Source organism: Malurus melanocephalus, unplaced genomic scaffold (genome assembly GCF_030028575.1).
Source record: "Malurus melanocephalus ecotype Western Australia unplaced genomic scaffold, MMel_1.1 scaffold_6, whole genome shotgun sequence".
Taxonomy (NCBI): Eukaryota; Metazoa; Chordata; class Aves; order Passeriformes; family Maluridae; genus Malurus; species Malurus melanocephalus.
The window spans coordinates 1,781,050-1,802,665 of NW_026623238.1; the positions used below are offsets into that span (position 1 = coordinate 1,781,050).

Sequence of the window (21,616 nt, forward strand, 5' to 3'; positions counted from 1 at the left end):
GATTTGATATGTAGTGAATGTCATAGCCTACTCAGGAGAGGAATTGCCTGCTACCATTTTGCACTGTCTCCTAGCACTCCCAGACCATATTAACCCCTTTCCCATATTAACACAGGAATTGCAACTGGTAGCCAGTCCTGGTGTTCGGGATACACYCCATATTGCACACTGATTGGAAGAGTTTTGGGTTTTGTATCTGTACAATCCACCTGCATCCTGCTCAATCTGTAATTTTTACCTGCTCATGCACATGGGCAGGGAAGGATGCTCCTCCCTGCACATCTTGTGGGTCATAGTGGTGACCTGCTTACTAGCAGAAAGTGTGATAGGCACAGGGAAGAAAACACCTGGAAACACCTTCAGTTTCCAGCAGAGAGATCTGGCTTGCTGCATAAAGCAAATGAAATTTGCATAGACTTATTCTGGCACCATTTTTAAGGTGCCATTTTTAAGAGAAAACCATTTTTAAGGCAGCTGAAGGCTTGTGATTATCATTCTAGGGGTTTATAAAGAAAAGCTTTAAAAACAAAAACAGTTAAACAAAGAGCTTTTTCAGTGATTCCTAATGGTTTTTAAAGGAAGCTAAAAATATCAGAATTAAGTAATTTTATTTCCTAAAGAAGCAGTGATACTTGCACAACATATTGCCTAAGCCACTTCATAAAATGAGCTCGTTCCACAGGTATGACTGACCAGCCTGTATCAATTACCTAAAAGTTAACTACAGCTTGTCCCACAAAAACAAGATCCAGAAAAAGGCTAATAGTTCTTTGAAGAAGTGCTTCTCCCTACATAAGATATTCATGTCAAGCTCTTTACCTCAGACAGCAATTAGGTCTGAAAAAAAACTTTTCAGGAGCTTGACATATACACATTTGGGTACCCTGCACAGTCCCAAACAATTTATTAACAGAAATCAACTACAAATTCCTCTGTGGGAAAGAGATTTTCCTTTTTCTTTTATGTTTGCATAGTGCACACTGCAGTGGGCCAGASGTCACAGAAGTTTACATCAATACAAACAAGTTGCAAGGCAATTCAACTAATGTCAACAGCCTTGGTACTAAACTTCGCCCAAGTACTACAGAGCCATTTGAGCATCAGGAAGCATCCAGAAAGAGTATTTGTCTGAGCAGTTCTGACTACTGTAGCTTCCACCCCTTTGTATGCAGCCTAAAAAAAGCAGACCAATCAAGTCAATAATTTAATTTCAAAACAAATAATACAAAAAAAGCCTTTTTTCTTGAAAAAGTWATGGCTAAAAGGCTGAACTAAAAAAATAGTAGGCAAAATTACTCTATACTACTTAGAGGTCAAGTGGTGAACATTTTAGATATAAGGAAACTTTCCAAGTTCAACTCATGCTTTCCCAAACCAAACAAGACACAAACCACAGAAGCCTGCCCTCTTTCCAACTGCTGAGAAGATCAGAGATGAGGTTGTTCATTATGGTCCCAACCAAGTAACGTGGTACACACAACACCACCCACCTCTTCAAACATACTCCTCTATTTAAAGGGAATCCACTRCACTAAAAAATAAATCTTTTTTTTTCCTTTTTTTTTTTTTTTTAAGTTCTGTAGTTATTGCTTTTTCCTATTTACTTTAATGGTCACCATAGTGTTTTATGTTCAGGACATTGTGAAAAAACAGCCAGAGTTCTGACATAGTGGTTTAAAATAGACATTTGGAAAGGAGTTACTGCAAGGGCCCTAAACCAAACAGCATGAATTACAACCCACTGTTTAAAATTAAGTTTTGTGGTTTGTTTTTAGATATTCCTAGTAACAAACTAAATCTGATTGCTCTTTCTTGGCTGATGTTATTGTACCTAGCAATCTAGGAGGCCAATAATAGAAATTTCATTTCAAATATGGCTATTAATGCTCCTAAATATAGTCTACCATGCAAGTAAGCTGTGTTACAGGCCTTAAGTCATTGTTGAGGTTTTGTTGGGGTTTTTTGTTTGTGTTTTTTTAATCAAAGGACAGTGAATGTTTGTTAAAATTCAACATGCTTTTAGGATTAAGTAGTTTTTCAATACTAAAACTATACAGGAAAAAAAAAAACACTCAGGAAGGAAATGAACCTGGAAACATCTTTGAATTCCCATTGCATGTTTAATGACAAGAACCTACCATCAAAGAACAACTATTTAACTATCAAAGGTATCCCACATTTCTAAAATCCTTGAGTAACCTACATTGTCTACTAATAGAGTATTTTGTCCTAATTAATTGGCAAAGGCACCCCTTCAGTTTCCTTCCAGCAGGCAACCAATTACATTGATTCAAGAGCAAAGTAGCACTACTTTAAAAACAAATAAGGGAGGAGCACGGAAGCTAACTGCTGCTTCTTCAACAGAGTTGGAACAAGCCATTCCTTTAATAACTGGAGACACAAAGTGGTGCATCTCCTTTACACTGGTGAGCACAGACAGGAGCAAGAGCATTGCAACTTGAACCAAGGTGCCTGGTGGRCTTCAGAACTCACTTAGGTGGGAAAGGCTAGAGCAGAGCGTGTACGAAGACCCCACTGCCCAACAGAATATGGGCAATTCGGGGTTTTTCCTCTGCTACAAMAAACTCTGTTCTAGATGGAGAATAGGGAAGCTTTCGCATCAGACAGCTATAAGTCAAGGCAGTGCTACACAAACTCTAAACCTGTGAAGTCTAATAGCTGAGGTCATGCAGTTGAGTTAGTGGGGARTTTGGGAACACAACTGACAAAACAACCAGGTCAGTAACTAAGAGCATATTTATAATCTATCTGTATTTTAAAAGAACAAAAACCCCAAACCCCACTAAAGAAGGCCCATGGGAGATGGTAAGAATGAGATGGATATGCAGACCAGGAATCACCCAAATACTAGATCTGAAAACATATAATGCATAAGCTGACCACATGGGGCTTTTATTATGATCCCAACCAAGTTAATAGAAATTARGCTGTTAGAAATTAATAAAAGTAACCAACCCTTGGTAAAAATAGATAATAAAGATTTTAAAAGTTAAAAAATAATGGAAGCACTATAAAAGGAACCAAGTATGGAGACAGAAAAATGGCACCAGAGCAAGAATTCAGGGTGCTGCGTAGAGACCTCTTCACCCAGATGTGGAACAGCAATACAGGCTATATCACACATGGGCACAACACTTCAATACTGAGCAACAAACTGAGCTTAGCTTTTAACCACGCATTTTAATCACCTGAACTGGCTTGAAGAGGATGCTACAATACCTGTTAGTGACCTCAAATAACCAGAAGGYCTGGGCTCCTGCAATGACWGCAGTGGTCAGAGAGCTAGCAGATGGAAAAAGCAGGCAAAGTGGTATGTAGTGCATAAGACAATATAATTATCCTGTGTCACAGACAGTTTGTAYTCTCTCTTGCTTTCCCTACTAATAGGCAAAATGAAATGTTTTCTTCTGTGGAGACTGGTTTTGCTTTTTGGTTAAAGAAAGCAGTGTTGAAAMGTGGCTGTTGGGCTTGGAACAGCAAGCACTGAGGTTTGAGAGAACTCTCAAGTCCTTGGACAAGTTCTTTCCATAGCACTTGAGAAAACTAGCTTGCTTGTGCAGCTCAGCTTATGCCTGACAGACCAGCCATCAACTGCTTCCTCCCAGCCCTGGGCTTAAGGCTTTAAAGAAATGGGAACCAGCACCTCAATTTATGACAGAGACTTTAAAAGGGCTGCTGAATAATACAACAAGCTGTAAATCAGCCTTTTACCATGACAGAAAAGGAAAGGGATGAAGTGGACAGTTCCCCTTTCTGAGATCCAGAGCTCTCTAGCAGCCTTATTCCCATTGGCAGTTCTTATTCTTCAAGCCAACCTGAAAAGTTTATAGGAAAGTGAAACTGGACTGAGACATGCAACAAGCAAGCCAGAAGAAAGCTGGAAGAGCTGAATTTTTAACTGCTGGGGATGGGAGGAAGATTTAGTAATAGTGACATGACAKGAAACACAGAAAGAGCTATTGATCCCTGTTAGGATCAATGTACTACCAGAAGAATGAAAAAGTGACCTGAGAAAATTAGAGGCTCTACTGTAATGTCTGAATCTAGGGACAAGAAAATGTCTCAAGTACTGCTGTAATGGAGTTGTGCACATTGCATTAAAAAAATTTTAAAAAGTGGAAGACAGCTTGGGAAAGCTCAGGAAATGACTTTGTTATGCAGCAACAAGACCCTTTTGCACAAGACAAATGATTGCTGCAAGCTATGCAGTGGTTGCCTAAGTTTATAAAGGTCAAAATACACAACAGACAAGYGTCTTGACTTGTGCCTCTTTCCCTACTTCATACACTGCCAGTACATTCCAACACTTTTAATACTTTGTACATCTGCAGTATCAATGTAGTATCCCCTTTCTCATCTGTGYTACTGGAGAAAATGTACCATCCCCAACTCCACTATTAAGCTTCTCTTAATAGGAAGCTGATCAATTTTACAGAACCTGGAACAAACTATACAAAAAGCCAATTTCACATAGAATAGGATCTGCATAAGTAGTAAACATTCATAGCCAGATTTTGTTCTACAGACTGCAAAAGACGGGAGAAATAACCCCTGATAAGGTTTTGGTATATGGGGTACATAGCCCCAAAACATCTCTGACTATGTTAGAAGCTAATGTGGTTATGATTATAATAATAATAATGCTTATTATTACTGTATCACTAGATCACCCACTTGTCAATAAATTATGGTACACTGATTCAGTTTATATAGGTCTCAGCTGCCATTAAGGTTACAGATAGCTACTTAGAAAACATCTTTATCTGAAGCAAAGCCAAAATATTTTGATTGCTTCCTTCCACAGTGAAATGAAACATAACTTTTAAGGTTATAAACAATGAGACAGAAATGATCGACTCTAATAGAAAGTCCCACAATTTCAAGCCAACACTAGATCATTAGAGAAGAATTTTGCATTTTACTGGCAAACTCTGACTTTACCCATCTGCTCCCTTCTCTCCCTATTAATGAGCAGGAGAAAGCTATGAAAGCATGTCTAAAGATGACAAGAGCACAAGCTTCTCTAGATGCTWAGGAAAGATCAATGAGCTGTCCCCCTATGTTCAATATCACACTGACAGGAGTGGCAGGCTCTTGCCTGCCAGACAAGGAAAATCAGAAGGCAGCACTCCTCTGCTTTGTATTAATCATCTGAGCTATGTATGGTATGTTCTTGTTCTTTACACAAATACCTCATGATCATTTGTATGCCACAAATATTTTCCAATACAGATCTCTGCCAGGACATGCTCCATTTCAGTAATCCTTTAGAGCCATTTCAGTGAAATAAGGTTGGAGGGCAGCAGAAAGATTCAAGAATGCAAGGCACATATCAGCTATGTATGTTCACAAGATGTCARAGCTGCTCTCACACTGATCGAAGGCCAGGAAAGATCAGAGCAGCTCASAGTTGTTTGACTTTTGCCAGAACACATCACACTCAACTTAGGTTTCTACTTCTTTGAGAAAATGAAAAAAGACAGACCAGCTAAGCATGCTTTTCCAAGACAACGGACACAGGTCCTGAGGGTACTTTATACATGCTTTTTCCCTTGTGTTTCAGAAAATGGGATGTGGTGCCTGAAGAGGTTTGAGGATCTTTAGAGCCACTTCAGCACAAAAGTAAAACAGTGAGATGGGAACAGAACAAGCTGCGCTGCTGGTAAGAACACGGTGAGGAATGGGTGCAGAGGCAGACCACTGTGCCTGAARGCATGGGACCTTCAGGAGAGGGATGGAGAGCTGAAGAAGGGAGAGGCTGAAGGACCTTGGCTTATTTAGCTTCCTACATGGAGATCAAGAAGAGATAYGGTCACTCCCTGAATGGCCATGATGCAGGGTAAAGTACATCACCAAATRGGAGAGGAACTATTTCAAGAAATCACTGACCCTAAAGATAGACATACATAAACTTGACATTTTCCACTTAGAAGAATTTTCTTCAAGTTTCTAAGCATCACCAGGAATGAATTATAAGTTTCTAATATAGCTTTCTAAAAGTAAGAAAAATGCTGATTACTTGTAAACTGAAAGTTTATAGAAGGAATTAACTATCTATAGCCCAAAGTGTGAAGAATGAAAAAAAAATCCTTTCTTTTAAATCAACTAGTTAAATTAAACAAGAAAACAATAAAATTTTAGATTTTTTTTAACCTCAACTTGGTTTTTAGGCAAGTGATATGAAAGGCAGTATCAGACATTTTGGTTTTAAAATAATTTTGTTTCTGTCTTCTTCCCATTTAGATTCCCTGCTTGTAAAAAAGATGTGACAATACAGATTTTTCCAGTTAGTACTAAAAATTCAGCAGAAAAGAAAAAGCTTCAGTGAAAAATATTTCAACTAGCTATAAAATTAAGAATTATTTCTTTATATTAAGATATGTTCCTCAAGMAGAGCATACAGATTGTTAAATTAAATCCTCAATACTTAAATATAAGCCCAATGAGGGCATGATTATGTTGCACAAGAGGTTTTTCYTGTGATCAAAGAGTCAAGCAAGAACACCCTTACACTTTGGTAATTAAGCCAAGAACATGAGTTTCAAAGAAACAGACAAAAAAAATTATGATCTGCCAGTCTGTAAGTACATAACTTTTCAGTACTATTTCTAGAAGATGCATGTATGCAAAACTGGCATTGCTTGGAAAAATGGAAAGTTATCAACAGCAAGTCACGAGCTCAGGCAAACAAAAACTCTAAAGATGCCATTATTTCTGCATATAGCCATATATTAGAGCAAGTCATATAGCAAGGTATATCAGAACTTGCAGCTCTAGTGATATTCAGGATGACCTTTTCCAAATCACAGAGAAATAGATAGGTTTTAATCATTTAAACACAAGTTCTGCTGCCTTCTAAAAGATCAGAAGATAAATATGTGCTACATTTTTTGTTTGACTGGAGATACATTTACCAATTATATCAAAAGTTTGCTATGGAGTACATAGAGAACTGTGGCTATCTCAAAAAGGAAATCACTTTATCTCACTCCCTTATTTGGAGTATGGCGTATATGGAACTGTTAAATAAAAAACCATACATGAAAGCAAACCAGACTCTATTAGAGAGATAAAAATCACGTGTTTTATATATATGTATATATATATGCATATATATGTTATGTAGAAATTTAAAAATAAAAGTCTGGTGAACCCATTTTAAGTGGTACCATAAAACTGCTTTGAGGACTGCTATCAAACAAGTCTTTGTGACTTGGACTTTTTTAGGAAGCTAATTAGAATGCAGATTTTATTGCCTTCCTACATTTCTTTGGTAAGTTAACCAACCCTTTTAATGCTAGAGCTCCATAATTAAAAGCAAACTTTGACAAATTCCCTCCTCTATAGTACCCCAGGCTATGTGGCTTCCACGTTTATGGGGAACCACAACAGCAATTCCAAAGACTGTAAAACCCATCTCTCAGGCATATTTTTCCCCTCCCACAGCTTCTGTTGGTATAAGATTCCTATGAAAGTGTGACTGCTTTGAAAAATTGCATCTGTCTGTGCCCCGGCCAAGTGTTGTCAAGACAGTCAAGGCAAACACCTACCACAACAATCTCTCCTTTGTCAGTYACAGGGATCCCATGAGAAAGCACCAACCAGTCTACGATTTTAGTAGTCTTGGACAAGCCTGAAACACAAAACATAAGAGTCACCCTTTATTTCAGTTGACTGTATAAAACCAGAACTAAGAGCTCCATTTTGCTGAGGAGCTTTTAAAATAGTGTGATAGCACAAACAGACTTAGCAAAGACAGACAAAGTTCACGTCCTAACCCTTCCTACTCTCTGCACTTACTGAATCAGTTCGTACTTATCAGCTTGGGAAGATTAAACCCATTACACAAGAGATTTTTACTATTAYTATTTTTATTTTTAACAATGAATTTCCAAGCCTGAAACCAATTATGTCTTACTGTCATCTTACATAGCTGCAGCCCAGAACTTCAGRAAAACATCACAAATTGTATCCAAATCCAGGTTCAGGGACTTGTTACACACAAAACCAGCAGTGAACTACAACAGCTTTCCACGCACTTAGCAAAGCCTGTCTAGAAATTGCACTGGGCAAACATACATACAAAACAATGCACAAAGCCCACTGCTCTGAGCAATAATCACTCTGTAGGCAGAGAATTTTAAAAACTGTGATGAGACTGAACCTATTGTGCAGCAGCAAGGTTACTACACAGTTTCCATCACAGAGACAAGGTGGGATGACCAGCACAACCTGAGTGCTGCAATGGATGGCTATAAATTAWTTGGAAGGGAAAGGCAAGGAAGGAGAGGCAATGGGGTACACTCCCTGTACATTAGGGAGTGTTTTGACTACCTCAAGCTTGATGATGATAATAATAGGGTTTACAGATAAGAACCAGGAGAAGGCAAATAAGACAGTATCCTGGTGGGAGTCTRTTACAGACTGTCCAACCAGGATGAAGAGGCAGATGAAATATGCAATAAGCAGCTGGGAGAAGCATCATSATCACTGGCCCTGTTCTTGCAGGGGACTTCCAATTCACCAGATAACTACTGGAAATACAACACAGCAGAGAAAAAACACTCTAGGACRTTCCTGGACTGTGTGGAAGAAATTCCTGAATCAGCTGGCGAGTCAGTCAACAAGCAGAGGTGCTCCACTGGGTCTGTTTTTCACAAACACAGGACKTGTAGGTGATAACGATAGTTGGAGACTGTCTTGGGCATAGCAACTACAAAATGACAAAGTTTTTGATCCCTGAAGAAGTAAGGAAGGAGTCCAAAAGAAGGAAAGTTTATGACCTTGGCAACTCAGAAGGACTACAAGGATGTTGTGAGGTTATGCAGTGAGAAAATCAGAACAGCCAAAGCCAAACTAGAACTTGATCTGACTACTGCCATAAAAGATCATAAAAAAAAAGTTTTCATAAATGCATCAGCAAAAAAAAAAAAAAGGTTCTATAAATACATCAGCAACAAGAAGGGTTAAGAAATATCTCCATCCTTTACTGGATGCAGGGGGGATGGCACAGTCACAAAGGCTGAGGAAAAGGCTGAAGTAATAATACCTTCCTTGCCTCAGTTTTTAACACTGAAYCAATTGTTCTCAGGGTTAACCAGCTCCCTGAGCTGGATGACAGGGAGCAGAATGAAGGCCCCATAATGCAAGGGGCAATTGTCAGTGACCTGCTACACCACTTTGATGCTCACAAGGCTCCGGGGCTGGATGGGACATACTCAAGGGTACTGAAGCAGCTGGTGGGCTTGCTCACAAAGCCACCTTCAATCATYTGCCGGCAGCTCTAGCTAAACAGGGACTGGAAGAGACAGAATGAGGATTTGGGGAAYCACAGGCCTGTCAGCCTGGTATCAGTGCCACAGAAGGTTGCAGAGCAGATCAACCTGAGTGCCATCAACTAACATGTACAAGACAACCAGGGGATGAGGCACAGCCAGCACCGGCTCAAGAAAGGCAGGTCCTGCTTGATCAACCTGATCTCCTGTGACAAGGTGACAAGATTCCCCCATATGTGGCACTGGTGAAGACACACCACAAGTGCTGAGTGCAGTTTTGGGTCCCTCACTTCCRGAAAGACATTGAGGTGCTGGAGCATGGTGAGAGAAGGGCAGCAGAAGTGGTGAAGGGTCTGGAGTGCAAATCCTATGAGAAGGAGAAGGAGCTGGGGGTGGTTTAGCCTGGAGAATAGGAGGCTGTGAGGGGTGACCTTATCACCCTCTACAACTACCCAAAAAGAAGTTGTAGCCAGGTGGGGATCAGCCTCTTCTTCCAGGAAACAAGCGATAGGAGCAGAAAGAAAGCAGGCCTCAAGCTGCATCAGAGGAGGTTTGGGTTGACTGTCAGGAAGAGCTTCTTCACTGAAAAGGTTGTCAGGCATTGCAATTTGCTCTCTGGAGGAGTGGCGAAGTCACCATCGCTGAAGGTGTTTCAAAGATGTGTAGATGTGGTACTCAGGGACATGGTTTYGTGGTGGACTTGGCACTACTGGGTTTACACTTGGACTTGATGATCTTAGAGGTCTTTTTCAACTAAAGAATTTTATGATTCTATGAATTCATAACACAGCAATTGGCAGGAGTCCTACTTTCACTGCAAGCATTTCTCAGATTTATCCAACAATGTTGTTTCTGAGATAAATCATCAKCTGAGTTCCTTTCCAAAAAATACTAGTAAAATTCATACCCTCAAACTGAGTATGGTAGATTTTTAATATAAAATCCATCTTTTGTTACCAAATCTGAAAAAATTCAGCTTGGAATTAGTTTATAGCCAAACACACAAAATTCTGATCTTCCTTATTCATCTTAAGTTTTARACAACACGCTATTTAAAAATATTTGTAATTATTAAAGCATGTCTTAACATTTGAAACTCCTAAAAATAAGCATTGAATTCCTGCAACATTCTCATCCTCCACTGATTTCCATTTAGAGGGATGTGATATGGGAAAAATATCTACCATACTTGTAGAAAAAAACAAATAAACAGTAAACAGTAGTTAACTGTTACTTAGGCAACCAATACTCAAAAAAAAAGATCACATATATATGTACTCTAAAATTCTAGGCTAYTGATCAGTTATTCAGCTAACAGCTGTGTCACCAAAACAAGGTTCCCCCCTCACTTCTTACACACCTTGCCCACTTCAACCTTCCCCTCCTACTTCTTTAAAACAAATCTTGCTTGAAAATAAGGAAAACTGACAAAAATGTTATTATCCTCTTCCTAGATTATCTTGACAGTTCAGGAGGAAAASGAAAATCTATTTTAATTATGGCGTATCCACTTGTACAATAAGAAAACTGCCTCCTGGATCTTGGCRTCTGAAGGGTCATTGGACATATCAGATTGTTAACCTGAACACCACAAATTGTTATGCATTTCCCAAGTGCCCTGACAGCAAGGTAAGTAACTCCTACATGGATAACAAATACGGCCTGGGCACATGACCTGCCTTGGGCTGGAAACCTCAAGAGATTCACCACTTTCTCCAATGGTGGGAAGGCAATTTACTGGTTTGAAGAGCTACCACTGTTCACCTTTCCATTCAGCTCTTCAGACAGTGTTTCCAGTTCTGCTTATCACTCTCTAAATGGGAGGAGGAAAATAAATTTAAAAAGGAAAGTAAAAGAAAGTGGRTACAACACACTTTCTTGTCAAGGCAGTCCCTTCTACGGTCAGGGGTATGGTTAGTGTTTAGGCTGCTTTCAAACTCATTTCCTAAAGCTCTAACACAGATGTTTTTYATCTCTTCTGCCAGCCCTCCTTTTTTGCACAAAACTTGTCCTGGCCAGCACTCTCAGTCATTGCATCAGCTTCATCGGACTTATGCATCTCATAATCTCTTTCTTCCTCTTAAAAACTTGCCAGCACCTCARTCAGCACTTCACTAACCACTCTACCAGGGCTGCCTTCTTGGGGCCCTCTCTCCCACTTCTATCTTGCAAAGGCAAAAGAAATCGAGTAGTTCTTTATCAGCAACATTTGTCACCCCTCCTGTTTGCTCCTCAGAAATCTCTTCCAACCACAAAAATTCAGTTTATCCTCTCTACAATACCTCAAAGATGTACCTCCTACTCCAAGTCTCTCTCTTCTCATCTAACTGGAAATTTCAACCCTTCTCTGTGACATTTCCTTGGAGTTATCCACCTATTAGGTTGAGTTCTACAAAGAGATGAACAAACCTCTTAATCTCCGCTCCCAYACAAACTTTCCCAAGAGGCTCTTATTGAACAGCCAGTACCCTGCCAGTCCCCCCAAGCTGCAGACTGATCAATATATTCAACAAGAATCTGCATGCTTATATTGCGTATGTTTTATATATTATTGCACATATTATACATAAAATGCAGTCTTTCTTCTGATCTCTTAGAAACTAAAATGGTTATCTTGRTACTCAAGATCTTCCTCCCTTTCTCAGGCTTCAACCAAGTGAATCCAAGTTTATGAATTTCTGAAATTACATAACCAATTGTCATCTTCCGCACATGCCGCTGGGCTATTTAAACTCTTTTATTGCTATTTAATTCATGTAGAACCCCCCCAAGTTCTTTTCCCATAATTTTAATAACCTTCGCACTCTGTTTTCTCTTGATCATTTTTCAGCAGTGCTTTATACTCCATCAGCAACAAAGCAATTTAGCTCACAAAGATGAGCTGACTAATTAATCCAAATTTTTTTTACATTTGTCTTTGGACGAGATGAAGTCTGTATTAAGATTATCTGGAATCCAGTAACTACTAATAAAAATGTAGGTGGAAAAAAAAAAAAGCAGCTGCTCACACTCCACCCTTTCYATATTAAACCACTTCTAGGAATTTTTTGACCACTAATCATTATTGTGGCTCTTTCCTCACCTCCTGAAAGTTTTAAAAGACCTTTTAAAGACGTAAAATCTAGGAGCAGATACAGAACTTGAGTGTTATTGCCATTAATGCCATGCAAGGAAAAAAAATGCTTATTTTACAAATTCCATCAACCAAGAATTAAATCAGCCCTCTCTTCTCTTCCCTGTAACAGTGAAGCCCTCTCTTCACTGTAACAGTGCACTGATACCTTAAGAGTTCTGTGTCCAGCTTGATCCCTACACTTTAGCAGAATTGCTGCTTTCCAGGGTGCAGTCCCTCATGCTTCATGTGTGGAAAACTTTTCACTAAGAAATGTGAATTCAGCCACATCCTGTACACATACCTTTCATTTTACTCATCAAAAACATCATTCTTTGTGGCTATTTACTTATTATTACAATCTGGTAATGACAGASTGGTAATCAGCATAATTGGATGGTGGTTTTTCTTAAAGCTTCTGACTTCGAAATGAAAATGTTACCTGGTGTCTTGTCTAGGCCTAATCCTGGAACATCTTGATTCTCAGTTTATTTCCCACAGATATCTATCCACTTGTTTATGTTTTACAGTCAGCTGCTGCTCCAGGCAGGCTTTTGCTGATATGCTGTAACAATTTTCCCAACAAGAAAGCTGTATTGTACACAGCCACAAGATGACAGGTAGAAGAATTAGGAAACCTGTGTCAGTGTCAGTGCAAGACCAGGGCAGATGTGGAAAGAAAGGCAGTGGGATCTACTCTATGTTTGTGACAGCCCATGGGTCATCTCTTTTTTGTGTCAGCCAAGAGTAGCTAGGAGGCACAAACGGCCCTGAACTCATCTCTCTCTACTTCATCCTGTCAGAGCTGATGATGCAGCTCACAGCCGGGCAGCCATAGGGCCCAAGGACAAATGCTAAAGGACACATAGGAAAGAGGATGAGGTTTGACAGGTTATATGCATAAGAAGGAATTTCAGCTTTGGATTCCCACTTTAGTTATAGTGGTGACAACTTGTGATTATGCAAAACATGATGTCTTCGCCAGCCTCCTTAGCTGTGTCAGGAGACAGCATTTCATACAGTCCTACACTGTCACCCCTACTCAGAGGGGGAAGGGACAAGGGGTGAAAGATGAGATCCCTCAGCAGCGCCAGCTCCCGCAGCAGCAGCCAGGGGCACAACACACTTGTCAAAGGGAAATTCYGCTGTGCAAGGTACTTGGATGCCACAAACAAATTGAAGCCCTGTGAACCCTGTGCCAAGGAGATTACACAGAGTTACATCTTGGTACACTTAAGCAAAATTTAAGTGTACAGCTTAGAGAAAAAAGAACATATGAACTCTGGGTAAAGCTCTTTGCTGTGCAGTGCCAGCCTAAGTATGCTGTTACACAAGCCAGGAGATGATATTCCCATGGATTCCCTAAGGCAGAGCAGGAAGCTACCCAACTTGCCACAGTCCTTCCCCCCCTTCCCTCCGGTTTACATATCCCACTTCATTTTCTCTTGGCAAGTGCTATTCAGGTTACCACAGCCGAACAGCTATTTGACTGGCTGGTTCCCAACAGCGAGGTGCTTTTCATCAGATAACATGTGGGAAGCTCTTTAAAGGCTTTTYAGAGAAAGCAGTTACATGATTTCAKGRAGACAGAAAAGCTCAAAGCACAGTGATAAAAAGCATTTTAATAGATCCATTCATACTAATACAAGAGATACCATGCACTGAAAACGGGGAAATATAATACATTCCTAGCATGATAGACCAGAAGATTTAATTGCTACGTTTGCTTTGAACCTGGCAGCTATTACTACTCTACTAGCTCTTGGATGCACTTCCAAAGAAGCTCWGTCATTTTAGAATTTTAAGACATTAAATCCAACTACCTCCATCCAGTTTATTATAATATGTGTAACAGAAAAAGCACACAAAATTAAGCCTTCATGAGAAGACAACTCCTCACCACATACACACCTGCTCAYTAAAAAGCTGGAATGGGAAATGTCTTCCCTGTATTTATTCTTCCCTCCAATGAAGAATAAACAATCAAAACCTATGGTTAAAATAATGAAACCACAATTTCACATTCATTTTAACAGATGAGCTTTTCTAAGCCTTCCAGATGATCCCCAAATGCAGTAAAGTTGACTARATATTGTATGGATTCYTATAAAAAGGGAGAGGTAGGCATTTCACACCATTTTGAACAACAATATAATTGTGTAGGAAAAAATGATGCTTTTTCCATATGGCTAGTCTAATTTCCTAGGGAAAAAAATTAATTTAACTATAATTGGGATCAGAGTGATTTAAAAGAAGCCTAAATTTTGCAACTTTTCTATCCATCCCTCATAATTGTATAAAACCCCTTTCAAATTCCTTCATTTGTAAATATTTTTAGTTATTGTTCACTTACAAGTACCAGAGAGAAATGAAACTAAACCAGGGTCTAAGGGTCAGTCTGACCTAGAAATCAACACAGACTTAACTTGACCTCATTTTGACAATCACAAATGTACCAAAGAAGTTGCCAATCATCTCAGGTACACTGAAACACACAAAGTATTTCCCTGAAAGAAAAAAAGGGAAATACTGTTTCATTTGAAAGGCCTTAGAGTCACACTCCTGCAATCCCAAAGCATCTACGTTCCCTCTTAGTACTTGAYCACACAGGAGATGGACTGAGTGAATAGAAACACACGGGGCAATTCCCTTTAAGGCTACAAGTGGTCCARCCTGCAGAGGCACAGATGTGAACTGAGGTACAAGAGCATTTTGCATAGGCTAAGCCACATGGACTGACTTGGCAATGGCTTCATCACTGAGACTGGCAATGAGCTGCACAGCCAAAACAAAGGCAAAACAGGAGACAAGAAGAAATTGATACAATGGCATTATCCCAAAGCATATGCTCCCTGCAACCCTGGAACTTTTGGGAATAGTCTCCCTTTGCCTGCTGAATGAGAGCTATAGAGTGACTGTCAGAACACTTCTCTACCTTGTACTGAATCAGACATTTCCCAAAGGCACTCTATCAGTTCAGAGAGGACTATGGCTCHTGGATGGAAAAAGGAATTAGATATGCAATTTATCTTCAGTTTTCTGCCTCAAGTTTCCTATATAGTCTCAAAYGCAAATCAACCAACCAACACCCCCCTCCTAATACACACAGAAGAACACAGGGAAGGTGTGGGAAAAGAWGGAGAAGATCCAAATAGGAATTATCATGAAGAAAAATACAGCTTCACAGAGCACACAGCCCCTTCCCTGTGTACTCATTTATGACAAGGCATGCAATCCTGCAATTTATGACATCACAGTAGCCAAAGGCCCATTCAGGCAGGCTGCCTTCATGGCTAACACCAGACAAACTTCTGAGAGGGTTCTGGAATAATTCACATCTTTCCCATCACACAGAACTGCTCATTTATTGGCAGACACATCAAGCCTTCACACATTAGGAGTTATACAGTTTAAGATGTACCATCAGATGCCCAACTTCTGTTCATTTTGGGACAGACTGCCCCAAAGTCACTCTCTTTGCATTTGCATGCTTTGCACATGCGGTACTTTCCCAGAATAKATGACATCTACAAAAGTACACTGCATTGAGAGGAAAACCACAGTATTTACATTATTCCTTTCTGAGGAGCTCATATCTTCTTTTCTTTGACAGTTTCATTATATTCCCTAACTGTTAACWTCCACAGAAAATGTCAACATTCAAATCTGGCAAATATTTTTGGAAATAATTTATGCAAAGTATACCTATTTCCAAATATCCTCATTTTTTTGTTTCCATGTACTCAATGGTTGCTGAGTGGGAAGAAGAATATGGAGGAGAAGAAACTGGAGGAGGCTTTTTCTATTACTATTATGGAAAGTAACTTCTTTTATGGAAATATGAAAACAGTATATTCAGGAAAAAGAAAGTACTCTGTTAAATGAGGGACTMTTTTCTGATCCCTGAGACTTTCCATCACAATAGCTATATATTACTTTTAAATGTTGGGAGCCACCTCAATTAAAGAGAAAGCAAATTTGGCACATGGTCTCCCTAAGTATATAATGATGCAATCAGAGATGGCACTGTTATAAAGCCCTCTTTGAGCATTTAATAATTGCTTTATCCGATGCATATATTCACAAATAAAGTGTCTATAAAATAGGAACACAAGCCTTTAAAATTATTTCTTATTTTCTTGTTACAGCCCTTACTATTTTCACATAGTGGAGTTCTACATATTTTCACTGAACAAAAAAAATCAATGCCTGATGAATGTCTGGAAAAGTCCCATGTTAAGGCAATCACATGAAAACTCTCTTGGTATTGAGAMAACAAGTGGATTTTCACATTAGTTGAGGTGACTTTGATAWGACATCCTTATGTGCATRTATTGTTTTACCCTGCAACTCTCCAGGTTATAATTTTAGCAACACCCTGTTCAGTGCAGCATAAAAACGGTTTTGTTTTGCAGAGTTTCTTGTGCGTTTTTTCCCCTCCAAAAATAGCACCATCTTTGCCCTTCCACAGTTCAAGATCAGAATTGGTTGACACCACAGTGAAAATATACTGTTATTTCAATGAAAGGATGGGTTCAGTCTCATGTRAAGCTGCATAAGAAAAGATTCTAAGGTGAAAGTGAAAAAGCAGAGATCTTCACTGACCCTGCTGCCCTTGCAGCAATCCCTCCAAAGCTGCCACTGACAACAGTGTTGCCTGCCAGCAAAATGGTACATCACTATTATTAGCACAATGAAGGGGCATGATGGTTTGACTCTACCTTATATTTGCAGCTGAGGTGAATCACCCCATCCAAAAGCAACTATTCCTATTAATAAAAGTAACAAGGACATGTCTGTGTTGGTCTGRAGACAAATACAGTAGAATCATGGAGGACAGGAAACAAAACCAAACCAAAGAAAACCCCAAAAAAACCMATGCAGACCTTTCAGACAAKGCAGAGCAAAACATTAAACTTTCCAAACAAGAGCACCCCCTAACTTTACCTGTAACTGTAAAAAAACTTCACAGCAGTAGTCTAAATCAAAAAGCAGGAACACAGCAATAAACATTGCATTTCACTCTAATCTATGAACTTCAGCTTTTTAAGGAGCTAATGGAAATGTGAAGTGACTGATGCAAATATTTAGCACTAACTGACAGTTTGCTAAAAAGACTATCACATTCTTTGGATTTATGAGTCGTCTCTGAATTTGTCATACCTTGATTTTTACTAAATATGTAACATGAACTGAAGCTAGAACCACCCTGTTGCTCCCTCTGAAGTGAGATTTTATTTTTATGACAATGACAACCTGGAACAAAAGAGAATAAAAGACAGAAGTGGCTTATCACACTCCTAGTGACTTGACAGATGCAAAGGGGTTAAGACAGTAACGCCGCTAAGAATTATTATGTTTCACCCTCAGTAATAGTCAGTGGTAAAACTAAGAATGGATTTTCAGACATTATTCCATGCAAAATAAATGGCCAGTGCTGCTGCTCCAGTGGGACATTACATCATGGAAGAAAGGAGGTAGGTGACAGGAGGTTACATATTCTCGACACCACCACAGCTGATGCCCAGTGACAGCAGCAGTTTGATGGAGCCAAGCTGTTTGCTCCAACACAAAGCAGAGGTGAAAAACTACGTGAAGAGAAGGATAAACTCACTCATTGCAGAGAATGGCTCCCTCCGAGTCACAAGGATCCAAAGTACAGGACACAACCAAACACACAGAGCAGAGCCAACAACAGCATGCAGAGGTGCCAGGGTCAGCAGCACTGCTTTAGGCAAGTTTCACAAAGCACCCGYGCTTCCAGCATAACCTTCCCCAAGGCCAGAGACTGTCACATCACATGGCAAAGAGAAACTATCAAGCTCCTAGCCTTGAGACAAACTTACACCCTGCAGGGGAGCACGCATGGATGAACATCCATAAACKTAGAAGGTTTTTAAGTGCTTACCATGAGAGCTACAGCTAATACATACTGCACCCTTTGGAAGTGGTTGGCTTCAGCTCCTGYAGCAACTATGAGGTTCACCACCATGTTGAGCTTAACCTATACAGATTTCACTTCTCTGTCATTAAMTGGAGGAGCTGACTGCTATGTTTTRCCTAGAGCATACCTGAGGCACAAAACTTATGACCTTAGCTCAGTCTTTGGAGCAAGGCAGAGGCCAGTAGGGTCCAAGTCTGGTCCTGAGGACCAATGAGACCAAACCTCAAGACAGAATGGGCATCAACAGCCCATCAGAGCTGACACGTGCCTCCTGCAGCTGTGACTGTGATTGTCCTACCTCTCACAGCTTTCCAGCGACAGTTAGTGAKACCTAGTGAATACTGTCACTACATCTTTGCTAGAACACTAGACACACACATACACAACTAAGAAACAGTAATTAACAAGCATAACCTAGTGATTTAAAGCAAACCTTTCAAAATATAAGATGTCAATAAGTATCAGAAGTAAAGAAAAAAAACTGGAAATCTTTATTAAAAGTTGTGGGTTTTTAAAATTTAAATACAGTCTCCCTTTCAAAAAATCTAACATACCTTATACACCCTCAACATGTATCTTTGGTCAGCACTTTTGTGGAAAAAGTAAGAACAGACAGTACACTTCAAAGGTAAAAGTAATGCATAATTAATCTAAGAAAGTAGGTGTAGGTGTTTCTTCTCTAGGCTCCAACTGCATGACAGGAAATACATTATTCATTAAGAGAGATGATGGTACAACATTAATCAAGTCAGCATGACAAGACAAACAAAGACCACAAGATGTATTCAACAGATAACTGTGTGCAAAAGTGATCAGCTAACTGAAAGGGTCACACAGAGTCTGTTTACAGAAAACAAATACTGAAGAGAAACACAGAAATCAGACTTAACTGTTTCAGTTTGCATCCTATCAAGTCTTGTTTCATTTGGGGAACAATCTTGACACAATGCAACTACAAAAATAAGTTTGAGTTTCTAAAGAATTGCTATTACAAAGCAAAATTAATAAAAAACAAGGGTTAAAACAATTATTTTAACAAATGAGAATTCACATAAGAATATGTATGAAGGACAGCAACTAAATAAAATCCTTAAAAAGCCAATGAATCTTTCCTTTCTCATCATGTACCTTTTGCCATATTATAAAACTACCTGRAGCTAAAGACTAAACACTTGAACTTCTTCCATACTCAAAACTGCTGGAAAAAAATCCAGAAACGAATATAACAGTATAATTTGAAACTGTCAAAAAACAGGAACACAATGTAAGTTGATTTGTAAGCARCTGAGCCAGTAAAAGCCAGTTTCCTAGGAATCTGTGTCAAAGTTGCAAGAGTTCAGACTTCCATCTCTCCTTCAGCAAGCATCTTTCCATCTGGCAAGGCTACCTACTGCCAGCAAAGGTGTAGGTTTATTGGAGGTAAATTTCCACCCTCTCACAAATGCAACTGGAATTGCTCAAAAGGTTTAGAAATAAAGAGCAAAAATGAAGGTCAGACATTCACAGAGAGTTGCATGCAATCTCTATTTTCTCAGAAAACCAGGCTAAAAATACATWTGTGCTGACTGCAAATAGCTTAGTCTTGAACTTGCAGTTTGTGTTACAAGACTGCACTGGAGACACGAGCCTGACCACAAAAATCGCAGAGCATTGCTCTCATTCTGTCTGGATGGATGCATTTCTTAATACAGCAATAGAGAGATGAAGGGAAAACTGTTTCCCTCAGGTAGCAATAGAAGGAAACACAGAGTAAGAAAACAGTCATTTTCCTCCTAAAAAGGGAAGCATTGTCTGAAGCATCAGGCCCAGAAAAATACAGTTGCTTTAAGGAATGCAGCAAGACCCCTCCTGTCACCCCAGGGAGGGGGCATTTAAATGGGCAAGGAATGGACTCTGCTCACCACTATCACCAAGACCACCCTGTGTGTTCACTGCAGGGAGGCAGTGCTGACTGAAAATACTGTGTAGGGGGATGGAATGCAACCACGTCTGATGCTTCTATCAGACTGCCTCCATCAGATGCTGTTTAGAGAAAATAAAGAGTAAAAAAAAAAGTATTTCTATACATACATTGCATAAAATATTGTATATCGTATATGTTTATATACCTACACATATATAGCTACGTATAAAAGGAAATTAATATTATCTGTGAGATTATAGAATCCACACATGGATCCTCTCTAGCAATAGAACATGAAGCAAAATCAACTGTTAAACAGCAATGGCAGAAATAATAATAGAAAGAAGCTGATCATGTATCAGATTATCAAGGGTCAATAATGGATTTTTGCTTCAATATATTTTCCTAATTCATTTTCATATTCCTCACTGGCTAAGTATAAGAGCCCTCCACAAGGACTGGACGTGTAGAATAGTACACAATTCTTATCCTATATATGATCTGTTGAGACGAAGGCTGGTTAGCTGAAACTGTCTCCAAGAATCATACTGATCTCTTTTGTAGCTTGTAGTTCATATTGGAGTTTTATGGTTACAAGAAATAACCCAAATACTCAGAAACAGAACAGTAAAATTTCCAAGTGAAATTCAAGAATAAAGACTCCTAAACTATGGAATCTAGCTGCTCACAAGCAAAGCAGTGATCAGTGCAAACAAAGCTGAACATTTGCATGTAATCAAAAAACCTGAACCTGGTAAGTTAGAATTCTATTTTCCAGACAACCTGCAAGACCCATCTACACTCCGAAGTATTTCAGATCATCCATTAGAGATCATGCAGAAGAACAGGGTTATATTAAATAAGCTTTAGTGCATTTCTTCAATCACAAGTCACTTCCATACAATATAAACAGGATGTAGTTGTATTAAATGGTCATATTGATACCTGGAGGGTAACAGCAACATATTTCCATGCAACAAGCTACCACTCACTTGCTATTCTTTGAATGAAAAGATTAAAAAAATGCTGCAATGAAGAAATAACATTGTCATGCCAAGACTAGAACCATCTGACAAGATACTTTTTCCTCACAGTAAATAAAAAGTTACCAGACACATTGATTCACTTTCTCTGTTCCTCATTTTCTTCAGCCTTTTTGAGAAAAAGACTCTTATGGTGTTACCGCTATAAGTGGCACCATCAACAAACAATCAAGCTATTTGAAACCCCATTTTGTGCTATCACTGCCACCTCCAGATTTTGCTGACTGCATATGCAGAAAAAATGTAAGCATTTCTGATCCCAGTTGATTAGGAAATACAAAAAACATTCCTATCACTTTGCAGCAGGCAGCCAGAAAA

At 39.3% G+C, this 21,616-nt stretch overlaps 1 protein-coding gene across 4 annotated transcripts in view; it reads right to left on the reverse strand.

Annotated features, from left to right (window-relative positions):
• RNF144A (ring finger protein 144A) overlaps positions 1–21,616 on the reverse strand; it is a 64,311-nt gene that overhangs the window by 40,029 nt on the left and 2,666 nt on the right. For 3 of the 4 annotated variants that reach the window (XM_057371652.1, XM_057371645.1, XM_057371662.1), the window contains one exon: positions 7,572–7,654. The exons of the other annotated variant lie outside the window; for it this stretch is intronic. The gene's annotated coding sequence lies outside the window, so the exon portion shown is untranslated. The remainder of the gene's footprint in view (positions 1–7,571; positions 7,655–21,616) is intronic. 4 annotated transcript variants of the gene reach the window in all.